General features: G+C 42.6%; 1 long non-coding RNA gene across 1 annotated transcript in view; it reads left to right on the top strand.

Annotated features, from left to right (window-relative positions):
- Positions 1-18,360, top strand: part of LOC142830059 (uncharacterized) — a 115,831-nt gene extending 97,471 nt beyond the window's left edge. The window contains exon 3 of the long non-coding RNA XR_012905083.2: positions 17,833-18,360. This is a non-coding gene — a long non-coding RNA (uncharacterized LOC142830059). The remainder of the gene's footprint in view (positions 1-17,832) is intronic.
- Positions 18,361-19,132: the final 772 nt, after the last annotated feature.

Raw genomic sequence — 19,132 nt, 5'->3', positions numbered from 1 at the left:
CAAGGACTTCCTGTCAGTTTTTCTCTGAGCCCTGGTCTATACTAGGGAGTTATTTTGAAATAACTTCCCTTATTTCGAAATAACAAACAGCGCATCCATACTACCAACCCAATTATTTTGAAATAATCAGTTGGTCATTTCAAAATAATAATTCCTACCTTCCAAGAAGAATAATGCTTATTTCAAAATATCCTATCTGCGCTCCATGGCTGCTGTTTTGAAATAACTATTCCCCAAAGTCATTCAAAGTAATTAGAGTTCCAGGAAGCACTGGGGAGTAAATCAAGGTAGTGCACCCACATTAAGGGAGCCTGCCTCGGACTAATTTCAAGGCTTCCCTGTAGCATAGATATGCTATTTCAAAATAGTTATTTCGGGTGTTATTATTTCAAAATATGTTATTTTGAAATAATGTCCTAGTGTAGACATGCCCTGTGGTGACTACTGTCTCTTCCCATTGTGGAAAGTGCTGTGCTGGTGCTGCTGAACATTGAAAACTTCCTGGAAGATGCTGCCTATTGAGGTGGCATGAGTATCCTCTCATTGTACCAGTATAAAATGACACCTCAATTCCTTCTTTTCCACAATTTGTTATGCATGATGGGATGTTCTCTTAATGCACAATGACATTTCAGGGGGTGTTTTTATTAGCCCTTGGCTAACTTTTTTAATTAATTTGTACCCCAGTGTCTCATTCTCACTTGGGACATAAGAGAAGGGTTTTTTTCAGCTTCTTTGGTCACTTGAGACTCCCTGTTTCAAGAACCTTTCCCTTATTTTCTCTTAATCTATGGGCTGTATGGGCTTACCAGAAAGATTACGTATTTCTGATCATCCTTCTGCTGTAGAAGAAACATGAAATATAGATGGGATTCCTTCAGCCTCAACAACTGATGATGATGGGGTCATCTCCTTATCTGTTTCATAGCCTAACAATTCCAGACTAATCTAGGAGTTGCTAGAATATATCACAAAGTCTCTAGAATTGTAAAATTCAACTGTCCTGGATAAAATGCACCAGCTCTTGATCCATGAGTCCAAAGAGAAAAAGCAAATTAATTCTATTAATGCTAGGTTGCTTGACCCAGCAGACACCAAAACACCTAAAAAGAAAAGTCATCTTTACCAGCCAACCAAAAAAGGATTCCAGTAGTTCCATTAATTTCCTACTGTTCTTCTCAAAATCTCAGTCTCACTCAGAAGAAATTAGACTTTATCTTTAATGTTGGGAGATCTTTGAGATTTTATTTGGATATGATTCAGACATATAAGATATCAGCAAGACCTTTGTAGCCTTTAGGAAACTGAATAAAATGGATGAATGTTACTTACACTAAACATGTGAACATTTTGTTATATGTTAGGTAGGATATCAGTACCCGATAGTCATGTCTCACTCTACCAGAGTTAAGGAGGCATCAATATCATGCTATTGATGGTGTTTTCATCATAGAAATCTGTAGGGCTGCTACCAAGAATTATGCACTAGTACTGTCTTGTTTTGGCATTTAGATCTGATGCATGTTTGAGAAGGCAGTTCTACAATCCTTGCTTAGTTACACCTCCTCAACCTACCCTCCTGCAGGCTGTACTTGCTCACTTGACTTCTACAAGTTGAACTAAGCAGATGACATTAGGTAGAAGGTGCCAAACTAAGAGTACCATAGTAACTGCCACTCTTTGAGAATGTTGCCTCTGCATATTTGCCCAACTTAACTGCAAATAGTTCTGTTACAGTAATAGGGCTCTTGGGTTATGGGACTAGCACTGAGGCAGATTTGGCTGCTCAGACATGTTATAATCTTGGCTCCAGTTGGCTGGTTCTCCAAGGGTACATCTAGACTACAGGCTTTTGTCAACAGAAGTTTTGTCGACAGATTCTGTCGACAAAACTTCTGTCAACAAAGAGCGTCTACACTACATTCAGTTCTGTCAACAAAGCAAGCTGCTGTCGACAGAAGGCGTTATGCCTCGTAAAATGAGGTTTACCAGCGTTGACAAAACTGCTGAGTTCTGTCGACGTTATGTCGACAGAACTCAGCGGTAGTGTAGACGCAGGTATAGTTTTGTCGACAAAACTCTGTAGTCTAGACACACCCCAAGAGGGCAATCCTTTTGGCCTCGAGGAAGTGCTTATCATAAGGCTCGAAAGCTCTGTACCACAGGGTGAGGTTGGGAGTGCAGTGCAAAAGCATGAGTATATAGCAACTGCACTCTCAACAAGATATAGTTACTATGGTTACCATAATAAATGACTCCCTCCTCCCTCCCAAGACTATAGTAATAAGGTCTGTGCAAATAGTGAAACATACTGAATTTAGTGAATTGATATGTATACTATGAATACTATTTTCAATGCCCAGCAACATGGCAGCAATAGTCAGAGGATTTAATTAGGTTTATCTTAGATTCAGTACAGGCAGCGCAAATAAGATCTCAGCACACCTCATTCTCTAGCAAAGGTAGAGACTGACTCCAGAATGACCCTTTCAGTTGACTGAATCCCAATGATGGCTTCAGGGAATAATCTTGTTCAGTTATATTTCACTAACACTTTGGTATGTGTGGTATGATGTCTTCCTGATGCAGATGTAAGGGCAGGGAGTGGAAACAGGAGATCCTCAGGAATCCAGCAATGATACAGAAGGCTCAGTTTTCCTTATTTCTTAGAGAGAAAAAAATACTTATCAGTTGGGTGTTTCTAAACTGTTACACTTCAAAACAAACTATAATTATTGAGGAAATTAACTTTGCAGCTAAAGATTGTGGCTTCATGATAATTTGGAGAGGGAAGGGTGTTTTCTAAGTAATCTATTTTTTTTGGTTATCACTTACTGGCATTAATTAAAACCAATAACAAAAATTGCTTTTCTTTAAATCTCCTACTGAGTTTCGGTTTACACCCTTTATGTTCAAGTTACTTTCCTTATAAAAAAATAAATCTCTTGTGTAGATTATTCTTTGCAACACTAGAAACAGTTAAAAATATATACGATGTTGCTGACTTCTAGTTAAATAATTGTAGGTGAACCAACTCTAGTTGCCAGTCACAGTCTTTTCAATCAGACACATTGCAGTTTATTCAGGTCTTTTTTTTCCTCCCTTCAAGTGAAGCAATACCTTATCTTTGGAGTCAGGGGGAGGTTAACAAACAGCAGAGACTTAAGCAATGTCTACACTGGAAAGATTTGGTGACAAAAGTACTGTCGACATTCATAAGTCACCAAAAAGAAAGTCCACAAATCATGTTTACACTGACATCCTGTTGGCATATTATGGCTACGTTGTTAGCTCCCCTGTAGATAGAGCAAAGCAATGTGGGTATGCATGACACACTGCATGATGTCACCGTTCAATCCCCTCACCAGACATTATGTGTGTAGAGATGGGGGGCTGGCTAACCAAATAAACTCTGCAAAACCTGTCTCTGTGATTCCCAAGCTGTGTCTACACTGGGCCACTTATTCCGGAAAATCAGCCGCTTTTCTGGAATAAGCTGCGAGCTGTCTACACTGGCCCTTGAATTTCCGGAAAAGCAACGACGCTCTACTGTACAAAATCAGCCACTATTCCGGAAAAGCTACGCTGCTCCTTATTCCGGCACACTGTTCCAGAAAAGGGCTAGTGTAGACAGCCCAGTAGTCTTTTCCGGAAAAAAGCCCCGATCGCGAAAATGACGATCGGGGCTCTTTTCCAGAAAAGCGCGTCTACATTGGCCACAGCTGCTTTTCCGGAAAAAGGGCTTTTCCGGAAAAGCAGCCTGCCAATGTAGACGCTCCTTTTCCGGAAAAACTTAAAACGGAATAGTATTCCGTTTTAAGCAGTTCCGGAAATTCATGCGAGTGTAGACACAGCCCCTGAGACAAACTTATTCAATCTCAGTCCCTCTGAGATTCAAATAAAAAGAACTGGTTGTTCGCTGCCACGACCCAAGTGATTCCAACAAAATCAGGGTAGAGATAACTTGGGAATCCCCTCCCTTAGAAATTCCCTCCCTAAGGTAAAGTTCTCCACCTCTGCCCCAACCTCCTTTTTGCTTGAAGTTGGGAAAAACAGAGGGAATCCACAGACAACAATGGACTCTGCCCTTGTAACTAGGCACTTAGTTCTAAAGACACAACTATCAATCAATCCCAGTTAGTAAAAGAGTTTTCTTTTTATTCTAATTATCAAAACAAAACTACTGTTGCAATCATAGTAATTTGGCTAGGTGGTAAATAGACACTATATATATATTACAGCCAGGGACTTTCTGTACACACACACACACACACACACACACACACACACTCAGGGAAAGTCCCTGGCTGTAATCCTTAGTTACAAAAGAGAAAAACAATTAGCCAACTCAGACATGATTTCCAAACCCCCAAACAAGGAAAACAATAAACCCTGGTGGACTATCTAAACTTTTCCCTACTTAGACATTTCAAGAAGTCTGTTCTTAGAGATAGAAGCATCTCCCATCTCCCTCAATACCTGGGAGAAACTGCTCTGATCTCAAACAAAGAAGAGAGAGAAAAAGCCCCTCTGTCTTCAGTTTGAAATTCCTACCCATATTCTTATTGTCTGATTGCCCCAACCCCTCCAACCATCGCTTTTGCTAGGTAACTGAGTTAATCCCTTAGGGTATGTCTACACTACAAAGTTAATTTGAACTAACAGCCGTTAGTTTGAATTAACTTTAAAAGGCGCTACACATTCAAACCGCTAGTTCAAACTTAATTTGAACTAACGGAGCGCTTAATTCGAACTAGGTAAACCTCATTCTACGAGGACTAACGCCTAGTTCGAATTAACTAGTTCGAATTAAGGGCTGTGTAGCCTCTTAATGCGAACTAGTGGGAGGCTAGCCCTCCCCAGCTTTCCCTGGTGGCCACTCTGGGCACCACCAGGGAAACTCTTCTGCCCCCCTCCCGGCCCCGGAGCCCTGAAAGGGGCACGGGCTGGCTACGGTGCCCGTGCCAGGTGCAAGCCTGCCAGCACCCAGCCAGCAGACCCTGCACCTGGCATGGCTCGAGCCAACCACCCACTGTCAACCAGCCCTCTTCCCGGGACGAGGCTGGTGGCTCCCGGGAGCCTGCCCAGGTCCGCAAGAGGCGGGCGCCCACCTGGTCTAGTGCAGACATCATGGACCTCATCCACGACCTTCGCACTAAGCACAGGATAGTGGCCATCTAGGGCAGGATAGCTGCCAGCCTAGCCACCCAGGAGCAGGTGTGCATGAAAATCAGGGTGGTCCAGTGAGACCCCCGACCCTGAGCCCTGAGCTTAGAATGGCTGTACTGGGTCAGACCAAAGGTCCATCTAGCCCAGTAGCCTGTCTGCCGACAGTGGCCAACACTAGGGACCCTGGAGGGGATGGACCGAAACAATGATCAAGCCATTTGTCTCGTGCCATCCATATCCAGCCTTCCACAAACAGAGGCCAGGGACACCATTTCTACTCCCTGGCTAATACCACTCCATGGACCCAACCTCCATGACTTTATCTCACTTCTCTTTAAACTCTGTTCTAGTTCTAGCCTTCACAGCCTCCTGTAGCAAGGAGTTCCACAGGTTGACTATTTGCTTTGTGAAGAAGAACTTTCTGTTATTAGTTTGAAGCCTGCTACCCATTCATTTCATTTGGTGTCCTCTAGTCCTTCTATTATGGGAACTAATGAAGAACTTTTCTTTACGCACCCTCTCGTGCTTTTATAGACCTCTATCATATCCCCCCTCAGTCTCCTCATATGGGATCTGTTCCAAACCCCTGATCATTTTAGTTGCCCTCCCCTCTCCCACCCTCTCTCTTCCCCTCTCCCACCTCCTTTTCCCAGTCTCCCCGAGTTTTGTTCAATAAAGAGAGTTTCTATTTTTCAACACGCGTGTCCTTTATTTTGTAAATCAGGAAGGGGGGCTAGGGAGGGGTAAGTGGAAGGGGGTGAGGGAGGAATGGGGTATGAGCCCCCGATGGGGAGGACTGGGGTGGCTCTACAGGCTCCTCAGGGTGGAAGCTCTCCTGCAGCCCCCCGATTGACCCCCCCGGATGGCAGCCAGCGGCAAGTGCAGCCGGGCTGATGGCCGAGTGCTGTGATGTGCCGAGTGTGGGCACTCAGGGCACTCCAAGCCAGGACTGCTTTGCAAGCGGGGAACACCTGAAAACTGTCTGTCTGGAGATGGGGGTTGGGTCCCTTTAAGCACAGCCCTCGGCTAGCCTGAGTCAGCAGCTCCACGCTCTAAGTCCTACTCTGATGCCCTGCTGGCACTGCTTCCGGCCATCCTTAACCTCGGTTCAGGGTCCACTCAGTGTGGACATGCTAGTTCGAATTAGCAAAACGCTAATTCGAACTAGTTTTTAAGTCTGGATGTGCTAATTCGAATTAGCATAGTTCGAATTAACTAATTCGAACTAAGTTAGTTCGAATTAGTGCTGTAGTGTAGACATACCCTTAGTTACCGGGTGCTGGTCAGTACTCCTTCTGATCGTGACACTTGGCATCACCTTCAGTCATGCTCACCCTGGAGCCACTAACTAGAAGGAGGCTGGGGATATAGACACACACACAGCAGTGCCACACATGACATACAGGCAAGCCCACACGCTTGGGGCAGCATCCACTCCTAGGATAGCATGGCAAGGTAGAGGAACTGGCTATGGTGGTCCACGAGGGCGTATAGGACCACCTCTAGTTGATATATTCAAGTTGGGGGTCTGGATGGGGATGTTGGTGCCATCAGTAGCTCCCCTTCCACCACTACCCTGCAGCTAGGGAAGCCCATAGCGGCAAATCCGGTGATGATGGGGTCCATGTCGTCCAAGTTGATGACTCTGCACAGCAGGATGGTGTTGATGGCCCTCACCGCCTGTAGAAAGAGACACACAGAGAATCACAGGGTTGCCAGGACCCTTGGGAGGTCCTCACACCCAATTCCTTTCCATCCCCACACACCAGGAGCGACCCCTACTTATCCCATCCCCCATCAGGGCTTTGTGAGAGCGAGATTGAAAAACTTCCTGGGGAGTGTACATGGAAACAATTTATAGTAATCCTACACTTGTCCACAGGCTGCCATTACTCTGACTGACATAGTCCTGCTAAAGATAAACAGGAAAACCCAGGCTCTGCTTCAGGATGTGAGCAGAGGGTACCTCTTTCCTTATGCAGCCAAAATCTGTGCCACCTTGGTTTTGGCAGCTTTGAGGAATGGTTTGGGAGAGTGTCATACCACAGAGAATGGAATCTCTGGAGGAAAATTAGTAAGAACATCAGAAATAGCTTTGACACTATCTCCCAGCAAGATTCTGCTGATATCTCTTGTACATCAGTGCTTTGTTTGGACATCACAGACCCAGACAAGGCTTATCCAACTCACAGAATTAAAGGTTCTGGTCATCCTGAACCACTTCCACCCACCCCTAGTTTCAAGATCAATTTCCCACACTGCTGCCTGGGTCCCCCTCCTGCCATTGCAATACACAGCAATTTATTGCCTTGTCCCCTGGCTGCACTAGAGCAACTTACTACCTCACATGACTGCAGCCCACACCACTTCCCCCTCCCCTGTCTGCACAGAAACTTACCCTGCATTTCTTCTGATGCTTCATGCTCCATGTTCAGTTGCTGAGAGTCCTCACAAACTGTGGGACTTCAGAACAATTCCTCACTGCCTGGTGCACAAGTTGTCAGTGGATTGAGCCCCACCTCCTCCTCTCCTTCACCTCTTCATCAATAACTTCTGCCTCTGGGTTAAGCCCTTCTCTGACTGTGCTATGGGAACTATCCACACTCTTCTTGGGTGTGGATGTGGGGTTCCTACCTAGGATTATATCCAATTCTTTATAAAAACAGAATGTTTTGGGTGCAACACAAGACCAGCTGTTTGCCTCCTTTGCCTTCTGGTATATCTGCTGGAATTCATTTATCTTGACTCTGCATTGTAGGGTGTCTCGATTGTACCCCTTCTTACACAGGGCTTGAGAAATGTGACTGTACATTTCCCAGTTCTTACAGCTCAATCACAGCTATGATTGCACCAATTCTTCACCCCCCCCCCCCCCACACACACTGATAAGATCCAAAAGTGATGAGATGCTCCAAACAGGAGAGTGTTTTGACTGATAGCCACCCCTGAGAAGATGCCATGAGAATAACTACGCAAAGAGACAGACACCAGGAAATGGATTTTAAAGTTTCCAGGGTTTGCAGGTGGGAGGGGCACATCTATTTACCTATTTACGTGGCTGCAGAGCAGCAGAGTTCAAAACAGTGTTTAGAATACCTAATCGGGCACTATGAGAAACATGGTGGAGTTCAATAAACTCAACATAAAACCTACTTTAGTACACACTAAACAATTGTCAATAGTAAAGGGAGGGGGAGAGACCAAAGTCCCTCATGGAGGTGGAAGTTTTTTGTCGCCAAAAGTGGTTGGTTGTCAAGATTTTTTCATGTTACAGAAAGAAGCTTCTCTGGGATTTGTCACCAAAAAGGGCTTTTTTGGCAACTAAAATTGCCAATGTAGACAAGATCTCAAATTGATATTGCTAGCAAAACAACTACTCCCTCTTTTTTCTCAGTTCAGCCTGAAACTAGAAAATATATTAACTGTCAGGATAATTTTTCTTCATATTAATAAATTGCATGTTGTAAATTTTCAGTTGTTTGATACTGGTATTGGACACAAGAAGGGATCAACAAATCTTATATCTTGCTCCTATCCACTCTGTTTGTCTCCAAATCTTCATCTGAAGCTTTGCCATTTCAAAAGTTAAAGAGGACAGTCTGTAACCACAAACCTGATCTCTTATTGAAATCAGCAGGAGTTTTGCCAATGAGTTCAATGGAAGCAGGAGTTGGCCATATGTGAGGTCCTTCCATAAAATGCTATAGGCAAAATTCTTGGTCCTTAATCAAGCCAAGTTCTCCCCTGATTGTGTTAATGCTGTCTAAGGAGTGGAACATTTTAGTTTCAACTTACAGATTTTCTTTGTAATTCTTCCTATTGTGGTTGTAAAAGGAGAGTGTCTGCCATCCCCCTCCCTTCCCTTTGGGATATAGAGAGACAAAACATTTAATGAGAAACATAGGAACAAACCTGCAACCCTATTTCAAATGCATTGTTCTAAATTAAAACATTGAAAACATAGTGGAAAATATGTAAATAATGTTTCTAAACTAGGGCTGGCCATCTTTAATAAGCAGGATCATCTGGTTTCCATAATATGGACACAAATATAAACCAAAAAATCTTTCTAAATCTTTTCAAAAGAAATTGAGCAATTAGATTTTTTCAAAGTTTCCATACAAGATGCTTGTGAAGGAAAGGAACCTACTGGATAGCTTCTGAAACTCTAGAAACTGTCTTTAAAAAAAACTGCAGGAGAGTATTGCAAATATCTTCATTTCTTTTGATATGAAAACACTTCATCAAGAACAAAGCCACTGTCAGTTTTAAGAAATGGTATAAATGCAGTTTTGCAGAAATGAAAGATATGCTGCAGAATACATAACAAGTGAACACCATAGCAACCCAAACAGAATTATATGAATACATAAGAATAAAATGAAAATAGCATTTTGCATTATAAGCTCACTTTTTCTGAAGCAGTAAAGAGTCACATGACCTTGCATCTAGCCCTTAGGATACCAATAGAACTTGCTTTGACAGCCAGCCCAAAAAATATTATACTTTCACAGAGAAGAGAGAGTACTAAAATTGATCCATGCCTTGAGTGATGCTGAGGAAACTTGTATATGCATGATGACTATTTCAATCTGAATGTCATATGCAAAAGTTTTTATTTCAACAATTCCAATCCATGTTTGTTATCAAAATTGAGATTGGAAGTTGTAGGGAGGGGAATACTAAATATCTGTTGCTGACGTCCAACTTTATCTGTGAGATGTTTGCAGGATTGTAGACACTATAAAACACAAATATTTTAAAAATGTGTAAATTGTCACTACTCATAATGTAACAATTAAAGCATGAGGCTTGTGCATGCTTAGAAGTGGAAAGTCTTGCACCAGAGACCAGATTTATATAAAAAACAATTCTAGAAAACCATACTAAACAAAATAAAGTCTGAGAAGAGACTGTAATTTTGGAATGTGTGCATCAGTGAATACTGAATACTTAATTATGTTGTGGTCACAAACATTTCTGAACAAAAGTCAATATGGACAGCAGTTAAATTCTTGAAATACTTGTGACAGTCTTCTTGTATTAGTAGTTTTTCATAAGATATCTCTAAATTGTATTACCATGTATTTCTACTAGGATGGTACAAAATCTGTTACAGTAGTAAGGTTGCTTGTTTTGAATTGGATTAACAAGAGAAAGTAGTTGATATGTTGATATGCCTCTGGAAAAAAAATCTTCAGAGGGGTAGCTGAGTGAGTCTGTAACAGGAAAAACTTAAAAACCAACAAATAGTCTAGTAGCACCTTAAAGACTAACAAAACATGTAGATGGTATCATAAGCTTTTGTGGGTACAACCCACTTCTTCAGATGACAGGAGTGTTGGAAGTCCAAATACAGGTCCAAATCCAGTCTTGGATCTTCCAACATTCCTGTCATCGGAAGAAGTGGGTTGTGCCCACGAAAGCTCATGATACCATCTACATGTTTTATTAGTCTTTAAGGTGCTACTAGACTATTTGTTGGTTTTTAAGTTTTTCATAGGGAAAAAAATTACAGCCTTCCTATTTCATTCACAATAACTTTCAACCTGTTCTCTCTGGGCAAGTATAAAATGATACTATGAACAAAATAGATTGAACATGGTTGATATGGTGAAATTGCAGTTGAGGGACTATTGCCTAAAGATATGCCTAAGATAACAGTCTAAGTTCTCCTAATCATTCATAGAATCATAGAACTGGAAGAGACCTCAAGAGGTCATGAAGTCTAGTCCTATGCCCTCCTGACAGGACCAAGGACTATCTAGATCAGTGTTTCTGAAAGTGTACCATGGAAACACTTTCAGAAACACTTTAACTGGCTGCCCTGGTTTGTTTATGTACCGGCACCATGGCCATGGAGCCTCGCGGCTCCCATTGGCTCCGTTTCGGCCTTTGCAGCCAAAGGGAGTTGCAGGAAGTGGCATGTGATGGGCCACCACTTCCCACGGCTCCTCTTGGCTACCAAGGATGAAATGGAGCCAATGGGAGCCATGAGGCTCCATAGCCATGGCGCTGGTACATAAACAAACCAGGCAGTCAATTAAAGTGTTTCTGAAAGTGTTTCAGAAACGCTGGTCTAGATTATTCCTGATAGATGTCTATCCAACCTGCTCTTAAATATCTCCAATGAGGGAGATTCCACAATCTTCCTAGGCAATTTATTCCAGTGTTCAACCACCCTGACAGTTAGGAAGTTTTTCCTAATGACCAACCTAATCCTTTCTTGCTGCAATTTAAGCCCATTGCTTCTTGTCCTAACATCAGAGGCCAAGGAGAAAAATTATTCTCCCTCCTCCTTGTAACAGCCTTTTAGATACTTGAAGACCGCTATCACCCCCCCCCCCCCCCCAGTCTTCTCTTTTCTAAATTAAACAAGTCCAATTCTTTCAGTCTTCCCCATAGGTCATGTTCTCTAGACCTTTAATCATTCTTGTTGCTCTTCTTTGGAACTTCTCCAAATCTTTTTTGAAATGTAGTGCCCAGAACTAGACACAATATTCCAATTGGGGCCAATAGGGCAGGAGAATGACTTCTCATGTTTTGCTCACAACACTACTGTTAATGCATCCCAGAATCATGTTTGCTTTTTTTGCAACAGTGTCACACTGTTGAACTTATGGTCCATTATGACTCCTAAATCCCATTCAGCAGTACTCCTTCCTAAACAATCATTTCCCATTCTGTATGTGTGAAATGGTAATAGAGATGTAGCCGAGTTAGTCTAGGCTAGCTGAAACAAAAAACAGGACTATGTCGCATTTTAAGACTGACAAGATGGTTTATTAGGTGATGAGCTTTAGTGGGCCAGACCCACTCCCTCAGATCAAATTGTGGAAGAAAATAGGCGTGACCATATTTGTGACCAAAGGGATACAATCAAAAAAAGTGAACACATATAAAAAGGACATCAAATTTCAGAACAGAGGAGAGATGGGGGGGAGGTAAATGTCTGTGAGCAAATGATATTAGAGGTGATAATTGGTGAAGCAATCTTAGTAATAAGTGAGGTAATTAGCGTCTTTGTTAAGACTCCGGCATAAAGTGTCAAATTTAAGCATGAATGACAGTTCAAAGGTTTTTCTTTCAAGTCTGGTGTGAAAATACCTTTGAAGCAGTATGCAGGTAATCAAGTCATTGAGACAATGCCCTTTCTGGTTGAAATGGCAAGAAACTGTTTTTTCTTTGTGATACTGTCTGATATCCATTTTGTGTGCATTGATTCTTTGGCGAAGCGTCTAAGACGTTTGTCCAATGTACATAGCAGACAGACACTATCGGCACATGATGACATAAATTATATTTCTGGATGAGCAGGAATATGTGTTCTTGATCTTATAACTCACTTGGTTAGGTCCAATAATGGTGTCAGCAGAGTAAATATGTGGCCAAAGCTGGCAACGGGGTTTGTTGCAAGGAAAAGTTCCAGGGTTGGTATTAGTGTGGTATGTCCTGTGGTTCTTGGTAAGAATCATTCTGAGGTTAGGTGGTTGCCTGTAGGAGACTATGGGTCTGTCTCCCAGAGCCTCTCGGAGTGTAGTATCCTGTTCTAGTATAGGTTGTAGTTCATTGATAATGTGTGGGACGGGTTTAAGTTGGGGGCTATAGGTGATAATAAGTGGTGTTCTATTGCTGGTTTTCTTGGGTCTGTCTTGAAGTAGATGGTTTCTTGGTATTCGTCTGGCTCTTTTAATTTGTTTTTTTTTCTCCAGGTGGGTAATTGAGGTTTATAAATGCTTGGTAGAGATCCTGAAGTTTCTGGTCTCTGTCAGTGGGATTACAGCAGATGCGGTTGTACCGAAGGGCTTGGCTATCGACGATGGATCGTATGGTGTGTTCTGGGTGGGAGCTGGAGGCATGAAGGTAACTGTATGAGTCAGTGGGCTTTCTGTAGAGGGTGGTGTCTAATTTACCATTGGTGATTTGTACTGTGGTATCCAGGAAATGGATCTCTCTTGTAGAATGGTCCAGGCTGAGATTGATGGTGGGGAGTAGGTTGTTAAAATCTCTGTGGAATGTCTCCGGTGTTTCTTGGCCATGTGTCCAAATCATAAAGATGTCAGCGATGTAGCATAAGTAGAAAAAGGGTAAAAGGGGACGGGATGTGAGGAAACATTGTTCTAAGTCAGCCATGAAGATGTTAGCGTACTGTGGGGCCATGTGGGTACCCATGGCTGTGCCACTGATCTGGTGGTATAAGTTGTCCTCAAAATGGAAATAATTGTGGGTTACATAGGTCTGCTGCCAGATTAGCAGTGGTGTCCTCTGGGATAGTGTTTTTTAATAGCGTGTAATCCGTCTTCATGTGGGATGTTGGTGTATAGAGCTTCTGCATCCATGGTAGCAAGGATGGTGTTATCAGGGAGGTTATCGATGTTTTGTAGTTTTCTCAGGAAGTCAGTAGTATCTCAGAGATATCTGGGGGTGTTGGTTGCATAGGGTTTGAGACGAGAGTCTGCATAACTGGATAATCCAGTAGTGAACGTGCCGATACCTGAGATGGTGGGACGTCCGGGGTGTACCAGTTTATGGATTTTGGGAAGCAGATAGAACAATCCTGGTTGAGGTTCAGAAGGTGTTTCTTTGTGGCTTTGGTCCTGAGTAGATGTAGGGAGGTCTTTAAGGAGACAGTGTAGTTTCTTTTGGTATTCTGAGGTGGGATCAGAGGAGAAAGGTTTGTAAAATGTAGTGTTGGAGAGTTGTCTGGTTGCCTCTTGGTTATAGTAGGACTTATTCATAATGACCACAGCACCCCCTTTGTCAGCTGGTTTGATTATAATGTCCGGGGTTTTTTTGAGACTCTGGATAGCATAGTGTTCGGTGCGGCTGAGATTGTGTGTCGCTTGTTGTCATTTGTGAATAATGTCAGTCTGTGCATTGTTGCGAAAGCTTTGTACAAGCAGTCTTCGGGTTACGTGGATCAGACTTATGTTGGATCCATACTTACGAACGAGGTTTTTCTCGCCCTGTAGGACACGGGTGGCAGGACTGCCCAGACGCGCCCGCTGTTCCACCACCTGCGTCCTCCGGGGTGAGAAAAGCTGCTCCGCGTCTCCCTGGTCTGCTGGGCCCCCCCCCCCCAGCAGACCAGGGAGACACGGAGGACCTGGGCTGGGGGACCGCCCACACGAGCTGCGGTCCCCCCACCTGGTCCTCCGTGACTTTTCGCCGCGTCTCCTTGGTCTGCTGGGGGGGCCGCCAGCAGACCAGGGAGACGCGGAGGACCGGGGCGGCGGGACCGTGGCGCGTCTCAGTCCTGCCACCCGCGTCTCCCTGGTCAGCTGGGGGGCAGACCCGGGGGGGGGGCCCCAACAGACCAGGCTTTTCTCGGGACGCCTGTGGTAGAGCAGCTGGGGTGCTGCCGGTTGGTCCTCCAGCGCCGCTCTCGGCGCTACTGGACCAACCCGGCAGCATCCCAGCTGCTCTGCCCCAGACGTCCTGATCAGTTTCAGCAGCAGCTGACTTGGGGACGCCTGGGGTTCTTAAGTTGAATCTGTATGTAAGTCGGAACTGGCGTCCAGATTCAGCAGCGGCTGAATCTGGACGCCAGTTCCGACTTACATACAGATTCAACTTAAGAACAAACCTACAGTCCCTATCTTGTACGTAACCCAGGGACTGCCTGTATATAGAAATCCAGATTGTAATTCAAACCGTCAGGGGCAGTCCATATAGAATTATTTTTCCTTTGGTGTTGATAGGGGGGATCTGATTGGTCAGACTGATGTTCATTGATAGTTTGGAAATATTTTCGTAGGTGGAGGTGGCAAAAGAAAGCCTCAAGGTCACCACAAAATTGAATCCAGTCTGTGGGGGAGGTGGGGCAGAAAGAGAGACCCCGGGATAAGACAGACTCTTCTGGGTTGAGTTTGTAGCTGGAGAGGTTAACAATATTATCCGGTGGGTTGAGGTAGTTGCTGTTGTAGCCTGTGCTGTGGAGCAGTTTAAAAAATTTATTGTCTTTTCTTTGTTGTATGGAATAGAAGTGTGTATAGGAGATTTCTTGTCTGGTGGAACAAAAGTGATTGTTTCTTCCTAAGTGGAGCACTTTGCATTTGTCCTTACTAAACTTCATCCTGTTTACCTCATACCATTTCTCTAGTTTGTCCAGAACATTTGAAATTTTGACCCTATCTTCCAAAGTATTTTCAACCCCTCCCACGTTGGTATCATCTGAAAACGTAATAATCGTATTCTCTATGCCAATATCTGAATCGTTGATGAAGATATAGAACAGAACATGTCCCAAAACAAACCCCACTTGTTATGCCCTTCTAGAATGATTGTGAACCATTAATAACTACTCTCTGAGAACAGTTATCCAGCCAGTTATGCATCCATGTTATAGTAGCTTCATCTAGACTGTATTTCTTTAGTTTTTTGATAAAAAGGTCATGCGAGACCATGTCAAATGTCTTCTTAATAGATAAGTATACCATGTCCACCACTTCTCTCTTATCCACAAGGCTTGATACCCTATCAAAGAAAGCTATCAGATTGGTTTGACATGATTTGTTCTTTACAAATCCATGTTCTCTGTTACCTATCACCTAATTATCTTCCAGATGTTTGGAGATGGATTCCTTAATTATTTGCTCCATTATTTTCTATGGCACAGAAGTTAAACTGACTGTCCTGTGGTTTCCTGGTTGTTATTTCCCTTTTTATAAATGGGCACTATATTTACCCTTTTCCAGTATTCTGGAATCTCTCCCGTCTTCCATGATTTTTCCAAGATGATAGGTAAAGGCACAGATACGTCCTCTATCTGCTCCTTGAGTATTCTAGGATGTATTTGATCAGACTGGATGATTTGAAGACATCTATCATTTCTAAGTAATTTTTAACTTGTTCTTTTTTTTCCCTTTTAATTTTAACTTCTAAACCTACCCCATTTCCACGAGCATTCACTATGTAAGGTAGCCCATCAAATTTCTTGTCGAAAACTGAAACAAAAAAGTTAAGTACTTCTGCCATTTCCAAGTTTTCTGTTGCTTCTCTCTCTTTACTGAGCAATGGGCCTACCATGTCATTAGTCTTCTTCTTGTTTCTAATATACTTGTAGAATGTCTTCTTGTTACCTTTTATCTCTCTAGCTAGATGTAGCTCATTTTGGGCCTTTGCCTTTCTAATCTTGCCCCTGAATACTTGTGTTGTTTACTAATATTCAGTCTTTGTAATGTGACCTAGTTTCCACTTTTTATATGACTCCTTTTTTATTTTTGGATCATATAAGATCTCCTGACATATATTCTATCTTTCCTATGCAGTGGAATAGTTTGCTTTTGGACCCTTAATAATGTCCCTTTAAAAAACTTCAAACTCTCTTCAGTTGTTTTCCTCTTAGTTTTGCTTCCCATGGGACCTTACCTATCAGCTCTCTGAGTTTCCTAAAATCTGCCTTCCTGAAATTCATTCTCTATTTTGCTGTTCTCCCTTTTAGCATTCCTTAGAATCACAAATTAATTATTTCATGATCAGTTTCACCAAAGCTGCCTTCCACTTTCAAATTCTCAAATTTAGTTCCTCCCTATTTGTTAAAATCTAATCAAGAGCAGTTTCGGGATTCTTAGATTCACATTAAAAATTAGTTCAACCCTTCCCAAACTCTGTTGAGAATGGCCAAAACCCTAGAGCTGAGCAATGTGGACTTTGAATCTGGATTCAGATACAAACTCTTTAGTTTAGTCCCATATTTACTGACTTCTACTAATTGCTCCTTCCTGCTCTTTCTCCATGCTGTCCAATGCTGTATACTCTTAGGAAATTCTGCTGTCTTGCACTGTGTATTCACACAGTTAAACATTTTTCTGATCCTTAGCTGTGCTGCAGGGACTACCTAGTGAGATGAGAGGATGAGTCTTACTCTGAACTCATTCCATTCTGAAGACAACAAGGATTTTACTTATGCAGCTGGGTGTGAGAGATGACTCTCTGTGGATATCTGATTTATAGTTCTGTAGTATAGAGTTTCTTTACAAATAGATTTCTCTAGTGGAGGTGTTATAAATACCTTGGGAAGGCTTGTTTAGTTAAATTAGACAAATGATGACTGCTAAAATGAATTCAGCATTATTACAGATTACAAACAGGCTGCCTGACAGTATTATAGAATATGTATCACATTCCTTAGAGATAAAAAGAAATCTCAACTGGACTCAAACTAGCTCTGTCATCCTAGGGTTTGATGCAGAGAACAAACTGTGAATTGAAAACTGAATTTAAAAAACAAGCCGGACAGCCTAGGTTAACAAACAACTGTATCACATGATCAGGAGCTGTGAATGGAACTAATAAAGCATGATTTGGCTGCACTTTGCTGGAACACAGAGACCAGGAGAGTGTTCTGACAAGTTAGGCATCTTTTCCAAGCTGTAATCAGAAAGTCTTGGATGTAATTTTGCAGCAGTAAGACATGATGCATGGTTTTTAACTCAGATTTTTCTAGCTGAGAAAATTTTGCAGCAATACTTATACTTAGTCTCTGAGAAGATTTAGGAAATCTATTTTATCAACCAGAATTCAGAACTTTGACATGTTGATGTTTCTATGCAAATTGCTGTATCGCCAAGTGCATCTCTGTAACTTGTATTCCACCTCACTACCTTTCCTAACCAGGGACAATAGCAACATTGATCTAATGACTGTACTCTGTCATGATAGCTATGATGCCCAAGCTGGAAAAACAGTTGTCTCTGGCTTTGCTCATCAGGCGGTGAAGGATTTGGAGAATGGACATTTCATCAAGGGAGACAAAGAGACAGGTGAGTAAAACAAGAGGTGATAAAAGGGCTCACACTGGGGCAATTCACACACACACACACAGAGGAAGCTTGGAAAGGAGACAGACACAAAGTCGGTATAGTTGAGCTCTGAGAGAAGGCTTCATGTTTCAACACACAGCTAATACATTGCAGTGGAAGGACATAACACAGCCTCAGTGACCCTGACCCTGCCTCCCTCCAGCCCCCCAAAGAATACTTTCAAGTGATGAGGAAACTTAGACAGGTAAATGTATGCAGGGTTTATTATTTTCATTTACATCTATGCAATGTTGTGTTCAAGTTCTGTACAAAGTGTGTGTGTGTGTATGTTTATGTGCTATAATTTATCTTGTAAGCCAGAAAGCTCACACGTGTGGTGAGTTTCTGGAATAGGATGTTTTCAAGCTATGTAGAAAATCTCAGGGATCAGTACTTATACCCTCCGTGGTCTAAATTCTTGGGGCCTGGGGTGCTAGGTAGAAGCTCTGCACCCTGAGGATATGTCTACACTGAAGCACTATTTTGGGATATGGGGGTATCCCGAAATAGCTATCCCTCATCTTCACAGTAAGTCCCTTATTTTGAAATATAATGGGCTCGCTATTCTGATGTCCCTGTATACCTCATTCCATGAGGAGTAAGGGATGCTTCAGAATAGCAGGTTCATTCGAAAGTGTATGAAATAAAGTGTTTCAAAATAAGATTGAAATAAGATACACAATTTGCATAGCTCAAATTGCATATCTTATTTCAAGCTATGATGTGTGTAGACGTACCCTGAGAGTGTGTCTAGGGTCACCTGTCCAGGTTCTGGAGGCTTAAAACACACAGGATCCAGTGGCTGGATCATATAAGAGCAGTCTGGTAAGTGGCCACAGGGGGACATGTGACAGGAGCTGTGACACTCACCTTTTCTTATGTTCTCTTTCTTTATTTTTTAGAAGTTGTTTTTAACTGAACTGGATTCCAGTAAATTATATTGGGGTTAACCCTGCTTGACTTTCCAAAAAAGAAATTATTGACAGTCTGACTTTAAGGGGGTCAGATGCTGAGCTGAGGTAACAGCTTGAGAACTGAGTGAATTAGGTGCAAACATAGCAATGCCCAATCTCTGAAGGTGCTGCTGAAATTGCACTAGCCTCTCTCAGGGTATGTCTACACTACCCCGCTGGTTCGAATTAGCGGGGTAATGTAGGCAT

The sequence above is a fragment of the Pelodiscus sinensis genome, chromosome 6 (genome assembly GCF_052426305.1).
Source record: "Pelodiscus sinensis isolate ZL-2025 chromosome 6, ASM5242630v1, whole genome shotgun sequence".
In the NCBI taxonomy this organism is placed as follows: domain Eukaryota; kingdom Metazoa; phylum Chordata; order Testudines; family Trionychidae; genus Pelodiscus; species Pelodiscus sinensis.
The sequence above is the reverse complement of the archived record's forward strand: the minus strand, read 5'-3'. Positions and strand labels throughout refer to the sequence as shown.